Source organism: Pinus tabuliformis, chromosome 9, assembly GCF_031772625.1.
Source record: "Pinus tabuliformis cultivar Carrire ecotype Pingquan chromosome 9, CPIR1, whole genome shotgun sequence".
Lineage (NCBI taxonomy): Eukaryota > Viridiplantae > Streptophyta > Pinopsida > Pinales > Pinaceae > Pinus > Pinus tabuliformis.
This window is the reverse complement of record NC_142307.1, coordinates 399,331,483-399,342,016: the sequence shown is the minus strand read 5'-3', so window position 1 is coordinate 399,342,016 and position 10,534 is coordinate 399,331,483. Positions and strand designations below refer to the sequence as shown.

At 38.1% G+C, this 10,534-nt stretch overlaps 1 pseudogene; it reads right to left on the bottom strand.

The window, feature by feature from the left end:
- Positions 1–6,652: 6,652 nt before the first annotated feature.
- On the bottom strand, positions 6,653–8,297 carry LOC149148828 (uncharacterized; annotated as a pseudogene).
- Between the last annotated feature and the right edge of the window lie 2,237 nt (positions 8,298–10,534).

Below are 10,534 nucleotides of genomic sequence, written 5' to 3'. Positions count from 1 at the left end.
AAGGGAAGGACTTAAGGCAAATGCGGAAGTAACCCCGATTGCGATCTATGACTTATTGCATCAGAGGTAGGCCTTTGTTCGATATCGGGACCCTAGGCAGAGCGATATGCGATATGCGATCAATGCGATGAAGCGATTGCAATGATCGGCGATCGGAGGAGTAGAGGCATAGACCCCACCAATGCGATATGTGATGTGCGATATCGGCAACCAGCAGATTAGTGATCGACATAGTCGAAGGGAAGACCCGGGGCCATTGTAATTGCAATAAGTGATAAAGGGGCGGACCCGATGGAGTTTATAAGCATGATTTCATAAGTTTTGAAATTCAGAATTATGGGATTTTTGTGTATTTCCCGTGTATTGGGGTTTTTGGCCAATATGCCATGCAATTGTGATTTAAAATGGAATGGAAAACCCGATAGGTTTATATATGTGGTTGCATTCTATTTGAAGTCCGGATTTTGTGCTCAATAGTGTATTTTCGGTATATTTATGTGTATTGGAACTTTGTTCCCTTTTCGGGTTTTCGCCTGAAGAAAGGCCCTGATTCCTTTGTAACTATCCTTGATCATCGTGCCATGCTGCAAGAGGGTGTTTTGTAACAATGATGCATGGTAGCAGGAATGTGTTATACGTAGAGAGCCACAGAGCGACAGAGCTAGATGGCCAGACACAGAGCCACAGATCTAGAGCACCAAAGGGCCAGACACAGAGCCACAGAGTTGGTGAGCCAGAGGGCTAGTCAAAGCGCTGCAGAGCTACAAGGGAATGATTCATAATTATGAAAGACAGAGGAACGGTTGGGGGATCTACAAAGTCAGAGGATTCCACAAAAATGTAGAGAGCACGATTGACAAGGGATTCGTGCAGAGGCCGAGAGATAACACATAGAGGCCAAGTTATGCTTAGGAGAAGCTAAGAGAAGCCCGAGATGCTCAGAAATGCTTGAATGTTGAGTGTAAGCCCAGAAGAGGTAGTCTACTGAGTCCAGGTGACTTAGAAGCTTGGAATCACTTAGAGGTCAAACGAAACCAAAAGTTAGTAATAGCCAAGTGCTAGAGTGAGAGCCAGAGCTAGAGTCGAGAGAATAGCAAAGAGATCAAATGATCCAGTTGTTGTTGGTGTCTAATGTGTGGTGAAGACAGAAGAAGGAGTTCGAGAGACAGTGAAAGAACTTTGAGGGAGTTGGTGCAAGCTAGAGAAAGATAGCTCAGAGCGTTGATTGAAGGAGTCTAATCTAGAGAAGCCTAGATCTATCTGCAGCTAAAGGACAACCAGCGAGATAAGATGGTATGCTAAACCCATAGGTTCAGTTGTAAACCAATGGAGTTAAGTGTGGAACTTCTAAAAGAAGCATTACCATAATCCCAAAGATCCTAGTCGAGTTAATTAGAGCTCAAGGAGATGTAGCCTAATATATCAGGGTTAACTCCATATTATATTGTTGTTATGTGTTTTCTTATTTGTTGCATTGCATTTACTGTTGTGTGTGTTTAAATATTAGAAAAGCAAAGAAACTTAAATCACTTAAGCAGTTAAGGACAAACACAATGCTTCCACGAAACTTGAAGAAGGTGGAAAGAGAAAATGGTAGAAATGGAAAGAAAGATTCCATGAATGATATGTTTCAGGATGATTCACATGTTGATGCTGATGTGTAGACAAAGGAAACACCTTTGAAATGGATTGGTAAGAAATGGTTAGAGTTCTTATCCAATTAAATATTGCATGTCTTTTGATTTGATCCATCTATTTGCATTTCTTTGTTAATGGAATGCAAGTTGCAGGTTTTACCAAGAAGGTGAGTGGAAAAGTTGAGTAGGAGACTCATTTTACTGCTACAACATTATATTCATTTCATCTTAGAAAATATAGTGTGCTTAAGCAAAAGTTGAAGGAGGAAATGCATGCATAAGCATGATATGCATGAACACGGGCATGCTGATGATTTCCTTGTATTTGAACATGTATGCGTAATTAACTTGAAGGGTTGATTGTTTTGTTGTAAACATGCATGTAATGCAATAATTACTTGAGAAAAGTTGATTTGGTCTCCAAGATGGAGATAATGATGAAGTGTTTCATATTTTGAAAAGAATCCTTGAGATCTTTTCTACATTCTTGACTTGAGGGGTCATTTGTTTTAAAGGAATGTTTTGTGGGCTTGTTATCTAGTCCATCATTTGTATGCAGATGTAAAGACATGGAGGTGTTCACAAGATGTGAAATATGTTTCTTTTGTTGAAGAAAGAGTTTAGGCCATCCATTTTTTATCTATAATTTTGTTGTTGTTAACAATTGTTGTTGACAGCATGTCAGCCAGGTACAAATGTAATTTTTTGTGAAGCAAATGTAACTTCACATTTGTTTGAGCCACCTTGGATTAATGATCGAGGCAGAAAGGTTCAAACTACCTTCTGTGACCTTATTAGTGGGAGTTCTGCATGAAGTCAAGGAGGAAGACAGTTCTTCCTAAGAGGACCAGCACACCCAGGAAGGAGAGTGGTCAAAGGCTTTGGTTCAGAGGCACTATGCAAGGCAAGTGTATGGAGGCTGAAAGAAGAGGGTGTTGTTACTATTATTTACTGTTTAGATCAATATATCAATCTTTTGGAGACTAAAAGCTTTTCCGTGGGAAGGCATGATCATAAAATGATCCTAGATGACTTTTCACTCAAAAATGAAAGTCAAAGGATGCTTCTGAAAATAGTCCCATTACATAGATCTTTTCAATCTAAATCTAATGCAATTTGAATGGGCTAAAATGGACTTCGGATGAAGAAGTTATCGCAAAAATAAGATTGCCATTGTCCTTTGAAAAGGAGGCAAATTCTTATAAAAATGGCCTAAAAGGCTCATTGAAGAAATCACATCGCAAATGTGCAAAGGGAAGGACTTAAGGCAAAGGCGGAAGGAACCCCGATTGGTGTCTAATGTGTGGTGAAGACAGAAGAAGGAGTTCGAGAGACAGTGAAAGAACTTTGAGGGAGTTGGTGCAAGCTAGAGAAAGATAGCTCAGAGCGTTGATTGAAGGAGTCTAATCTAGAGAAGCCTAGATCTGTCTGCAGCTAAAGGACAACCAGCGAGATAAGATGGCATGATAAACCCATAGGTTCAGTTGTAAACCAATGGAGTTAAGTGTGGAACTTGTAAAATAAGCATTACCATAATCCCAAAGATCCTAGTCGAGTTAATTAGAGCTCAAGGAGATGTAGCCTAAGATATCAGGGTTAACTCCATATTATATCGTTGTTATGTGTTTTCTTATTTGTTGCATTGCATTTACTGTTGTGTGCATTTAAATATTAGAAAAGCAAAGAAACTTAAATCACTTAAGCAGTTAAGGACAAACACAAGCATACACCTATTTGAAGAACTTTTTAATTCCACAATTGGTTAATCATAAGGTCTTGGGAATATATAAGCTTTGGAGTGGGAGAGGTTCTTGTAAACTTGAAAAGAAGCCTTTAGCACTCCATTTTCAGATCAAGGAGCCATAGAATGAAGACATTGACCTCATGCCGAGAGCACCCGAGGCCACATCTCAGTCTTCGCCACCTCCAGTTTGAAAACCAATCTCGAATGAATAAGGATATTTTGTCCTCCTTGATGATGATTTAGTCATGGATGTGTACAATCTGTCATTTGAGGAGTTGCAGAAGAAGATTGTACATGCGCAAAGGAATAACTTTCTAGATCATCACGCATCACCTGCATTCATGAAGGAAAGGGTGATAGTGCCAGACACTAGGAAGCATCCAGCCACCCTTGTCGAAGCCACCTTGGCCTATGTCAGAGAAACAAGCTCCAACGCCAAGTAATATTTGGTTGAGAATGAACAACTGACAAAGAACTTATAGGCATCCAAGCAAGAGGTAGAAAAATCTCAAGAGCAGAGCACAGTTTCTACAATAACAGGGAGGAGGAAAGTAATATTCGCTATAATATCAATACTTGAGGCCACCATGCAAAAACTCTATGATGAATTTGCCACCGTGAACAAAGTAGTTTTCCGTGTCCATAACTTGTAGCAGTGGAGCAAGGAGTTTTTTCAAACTCTTAGAAACATACATGCTACCATCACCCACGTGAAAGAGTGGAAAATGCGGTACAAAGGAGCCCCACTTCACTTGCCCAAGATGATGAAGTTGCGGGTAGAGCTAGACAAAGCAAATATCCAGATGCAAGTTCACAACTGTGAGTAGCTCGCCCTGTTTGTTAGTAACATACATGCTTCATATGCACATTAGTTCAAGAGTTTGGATGTGATGGTGAGGAGGTATAAGATCCTGTCAATTGGTTCCCTCACTGTAGCCAGGGAGAAGAACCAAGTCTGACTAGAGATCGATAGGTACGTGGAGCAACTAAGGCGAGAGGCCACCAGCAATGACTTTGAGATGAGCGCAGAAAGCATGCAGAAGTACATCGGTGGTCCTGTCGTAGTCAAGACCATGTTGTGCATGCTTCAGGATGAGTTGGAAAAGGGTTCCAAGACCATATACCCACTATCATGCAGTATGGGGACACAATAGCATAGTACCAAGCTTTGCATCGGTTCATCATCGAGAGTCATCAAGTGGATGTTTCCGAGTTGATCTTCCCGCAAAATTCTGAGCCATAGTGTTGTGTCTTGTCTGGCTGTCTCTAACCTATTTTGTCTCACATGGGTACATGTGGAAAATGTATAATATTTGTAAATATGTTGTAAGTGAAATTCCAAGTGTCATTAGTGGAATGTGAACAATCACTTTGTAAGGTAATGACTATTTGTAAAGGAAGTTGAAGAGTCATGAGGGTAGTCAAAGAATCACAAAGGGGAATGTCAAGGGTCACCCCACCTTTTGTTATAAATAGAACCTCATAACTCATAAAACAGGATTTTGGGAGCCAATATTTTGGCTAGGATTAGGCTTAGAGAAGACTTGGGAGTATTGTGACGAGCCTTGGCTTCTCCACAATGTAGAGTGAGTATACTTCTTCGGAGGAGCAGGTGTTCATGACTGTAACATTCCATTATTGAGGCTAGTGGATGTCAATGGTGTATGGATGGATGGAACTTTCACTTAATAATAATATAATTGAACCAACACGTTTTCATGCATATGTTGTTATTGTAGTTGGAATATTCTAGTTTCTTTAGCAACATATGTGTTTAACTTACGCATTTTCTTATGCACCATTTTGTTTGCAATTGTATGAATCTGGTTGAAGGTGTGTTGCTGGATTAACTCGTCACTTTGGTTTGTGGACTATTCCGCATCCAGCTTGTGATGTCTTTCCACTCGTGTGTTCCTTTCAAGCTGCGTACTATTACATGCTTCTAAGGGACACAAATCCTTTTCCCCTCTGTGTGTTAGAAACCCCATGCATCTCACTTGACTCACTGTAAGGTCACACACTTGCTTCTGACCAAAGTCATCATACTTAACTTTGCGCGCTACCATGGTCAAGGTACTACATTATCACCAACTGTTGGGACTCCTACTCCAAACAATCCGAGGTTGAGTTAGGACTTCTTATGAAGGAAATTTTTAAGAGCCTCCCTAGATTTATATATAATAATAAACAGGCGAATCCCCATGATACATAGGAAAAATGGAAGGCGATTTTATTAATAATATATATATATATATATATATATATATATATATATATATATATATATATATATATATATATATATATTGGTGAATCTCTCACCAGATTATATTATCTTGTAAAATAATGGTGAATCACTAAGAAATCCAAGGGTTGTTGCAGTTGCTTGGCACCAAGAGGGTATTCAAGAAGAAACTATAAAATAACTTGACTACATCATTGGAGAATCATAAGAGCTGAACTAGTTACCATCAAACATACCAATCTAGCGACTAAATCATACAGATATGGAACCAACAGTTTCCAGCTAACAATTTCTTTCAAAATTTATAGTGCAATGATAGTTGAGATACTCTCTAAATTTATAAAGATTGGACGTTGGAGAAGCATATTTAATGGATCATTTGAGATGGTTGTATTTTCATGTCTCAAAAGCATAACAAGTAAATCAATAGAAGACTACATTAAGGGATTGTCACTCTTTCCTGATGTTAGGACCATTTAAAAACTAAGGAGGTAATATTGCTACTGTGAATATCAATAGATGGAAGGGGAAGTCTCAATAGTCAAACCAAAAATTTCACAAAATGTGATATAACTCCTTCATGCTTATATTTGAGACAATGCCCTAATAGTTGTATAAAAGGGTCTAACATCGCTATTAAATATTAATCACTCTTAGCTACTTTTAGTTTTTTCATATGGTTCTCAATAAGTCTCAGTGAAAACACTAAAATTAGATACCTATTGGGTGTATCTAGCTTATCATCAGTAGGTCCCTTCAATGAATTTTTATATGACTCCAATGATCTTAAAGATGTTAGGCTAGATTTAATAAACAAAGCAGTGTTCCTACCCATATTTTGTTCCTCCATACCATCCTCAATCAATCCATATACAAAAAGATATAAATTTGTTTGACTTAATGATGTATTAGCCTGGAGATTGGTTGCTAAATAGTGTAACATGGACTCAATCTTAACTTTTTCTTTTGGTGTAAGTGTTCTATGAAGGTTGCATCTAACATGTACCAATCCCTCTCCTTTCCCGTTCAAATCCAATCCTTCTGCCACCTTCCGACAATTGTTGCAGCAGGCATTTCAACAGTAGTGGGCTTCATGAGCTCTTCCACTTCTTCGTGTTCTTCTTCTATTTTATAGGCAGAGGCATATATGCCCAATTCTCGCAACTTGGTAGGGGAATTCTCTCCATTGCTCTCATGGAACATTTTTCTCCACCTTTTCTTCTCAATTGGACTCTCAGATTCATTCAGACTCTGCTCCATGCTGTGGCCTACAAACTGATTTTGAGAGCAATGATCTCTAAGGTGGGGCTTGACGTCTAGGTCCCCATGATCTTGTCTATGAATGTCCATCAATGGAGTCACTTTCACTAGAGAGTAATTTGGCTTCGTGCTGTTTGTAGGAAGCTTGGAGGCCAAATCTTCAAGCTTGGCTCTTGTGGCTTCAAGGCATGCTGATGTCGATGCTTTTGATACTAATGTCTTCTGTGCTTTCTCTAATATGGTCTACAAATATTTACCCTGCACCTCTATTCTCAACTGTAAGCGCCTTTGAACCTACATTGACATTTACAAGAGATAGATTCCATTCAGTCATCGGGTAACTAAAATAGGGGAGAGATATTATGTTCGTCGATTTGCATAATTTCAGAAAAAAATTGTCATACCTCTAGCTAGTCATGGAGTCTTTTCTAAACTTCTATCTGAGCTCTCAAAGAATTAGCAATCTGCATTGCTCTATAAACATAATGATAATCAGAAAATTAGTTCAAAACCAAAGGGCTTATTTGAGTTTCTAGCCCATTTTTCTTCTGCATATTTCTTATTACTTACTCCTTATGATTTGGTGCGATGCTGTTATCTTGAGCCATCCTACTTAGGTAGTGTTCACCATCAGAACTTCCTCCTGAAAAATATTGTAATAATAAGCAGAACTCTTTATAACGGGAAGGGTGGGGGTGGATTCGAGGGTGGGAGAAGGGTGGAGTTTGGGTTAAGGGTGGAAGGTGTCATCTTAGGTAGGGTCATGGTGCCACTACAAGGAATGGCTTGTAGAACTGGGCTTCTCCATTCCCTGGTGGGGTGGAAGCATTCTCTACTAGGCCCAGATCCATGAAGGTTTTTAGATGCTTTACCAAGGACCAAGGAGGACCCAGGGAAAGGAAGTGAGATTACTAACCACTAAAGTGAGACAAATAGTTTTATACAAGTCCTTATAAAGGTCCCAAGGAACTTATAGAAATGCAGGGTTATATAATTTTCTATGTAGAGGTACTTCAAAAGGTTATTTTTTGAGGTAAAAATATCAACCATTCCTATTATTATTGGAGGGTGAAAGGTGAGGGTAAGAGGTAAAATTATTTAATTTGAGGACGGGGATGGGATGAAGCTCCCTTATTTGATCAAGTGGATAGGTGAAGTTGTGTAACTTGCAACAATGATAAATGGAAGCATCTTGTGAGAAGTCAACGTTGACTTCTCTGTGGCACTACTTCCCATGCCCGTATTTCTGCAACAATCAGTCAACACATGAGACAGTGTTAGGTTACTGAAATAGGTTGGCTATTTTTAGTGTTTGAAATGTTATTATACCAGTGAATCAAGATTCCCAAATAATTCTTAGGACCAGTGAAGAAGTATTTCCCATGTAATTCTCAAGAATTAATCTTGCCATTGCAACACCCAAGAAACAATCACTTGAAAAAATTTACAATAGGAACCTCAATTTAGAATTCAAAGCTCCTCATTTAGAATTCCAAAATTCTCAAGGTTCAAGATCTTCTATAGGAAACTTGATATTAGACTTAGTTTCCCACTGCTCCTTGTGCAGTCCCGTAACAACATTATTTTCATAGAATCTTTACCACTAATACATGGACATCAACAATATCACAAATTATAGTAGGCAACAGTTGGAGATTAGAGTTCCTTCCCAAGGCTAGATGAAAAATCATGTCAAAATGCAAGCACATCCATGGCTTTGAAGCTGGTTTGTAAGTTCCTAGTATATAACCAAAAGCATAGTTGTAATGTTAAACTTCAGGACTAACACTGGAAATGGTTACCCTATTAAATTTAATTTTAATAAATTCAATACTAAAATGGTAAAACTATTAGTGTATCTTATTGACAGTAAATTTTATCACAAAATAAAGGTTTATTTTACTTGAGAAAGCATAATATATTGCAGTTAAGCATGAAAAAATATTTGTATCCATAATTTAAATCAAGGGAATCGACTCTGAAAAACCGGTACATTTACCATAATAGGAATCCATGTGTACAAGTTTACTTTCCACAATTATTGTGAAATCAATGTAAACCAAGGAAATAAGACTCAATGGACCAAACCGTGTTCTGCTTCCGAAATTCTCAACCCATCTCAAAAGAATGGTGAGTAAGAATGTATCCCATTACTACATCTTAATTTTAAATTCTAAAACTCATTAGCTAGGCTTGAAACATTTGAACTATAGATCCTGTACTAGAACCAAAGGGAGACAAAATGTTTGCATCTCCTCACAAGCTATATAACCAAAGCAAAATGGTAAACCAAATAGCCTAATCAAAATCTTTCTCCCAATCATCCACTTCACTGGAAGAGTAATTTTTATTCTCTTGAGAGGATGAAATGTCTGTGGAACTGTTGTGTTGTACAACAAACCCCCCATTTCATATAATTTTTATATAAAATCATAATATGAAATGGGTCCCTTTTAAAATAAACTTAGACGTGTGAATAAATTGGTATTAACCCATCATAAGAAAAACCCTTATCAAAAGACTTGAGGTATAATGAAATATTTTGAAAGCCTTTAGAATAGAAATAAAGTGGGTCTTTTAAAAAATTAAAAAAATTCTTTGTTATTACGATAAAGCGATCGGAAGATCGCATATCGCAACAAAAAAGGAAGCACGCACATAGACACATCTATTCTCTTTGATCCGAAAAAGAAATCGCAATCGGATATTGGGGAAGTCAAATGACACAACACAATGAAATAGAGCCCACCCCTTAATTTCTCTAATGTGATAAAGCTATCACCATCGACAATCGGCAATAACAGTCAACACATGATTAAAAGGCATACTCGAATCCTCCGATGCGATAAGGCATATCGCAATCGGCGATCGGCGAAATCACAATGACATGGTAATAAAGCCTGAATCCATTCCCCGACTGCGATGCATTAATAAGGCACATATCTCGAGAGTATATTTAAAAAGTTTGCATGCATCATATCACCTTTCGGTGATCAAAAATGTTTAAAACAAAGCATTAAAGCCTTTCCTTTCACATTACCGATCGCCGATTTGCGATTTATCTCTGATTATCCATTAAAGAAATCTAAGCCATGCTTCAATGAATCATTGGGAATATAAACAACGTGATGGGAATTTAAAACCTCCTTTACCATGATTGACAGGTTAAACGGCTAATCAATGAAGCAGTTAAGGGAAGATTTTTTCTGTAGATTTTATCCTTGGCAATTTCACTATAATCCATTATCACCTACTAATCGACGTAATTCTGTCATATTAATCTATAGCGACTTTTCTCTGTATCACGTTTTTCTCATCGCTTGTGTAGAAATCAGCCGAAATAAGAAATTTGAAACAAATGGGAAAGAGATCAAAGAAATTTGCAGCAGCAACGACTCCTACAGCAACAGTGCAGCCAGCCAAGGATCCAGGGCCAAGCAAAAAAGGGTTAATTTCAGACACTATGTGCCTCAACCTTGGAAATACTAGTTGGGAGAGCATTTACAATTTAATTGAAGTAGATGAGCCTGAAGAAAAATCAGAAGAAGCCACAACTGACTCAACTAGAAAATCGGAAGCATTCCTCAAAGATTTAGCTTGTTCATATTTGCACTGAATAACAGCACGAGAAAAGATTCTTCCATACAC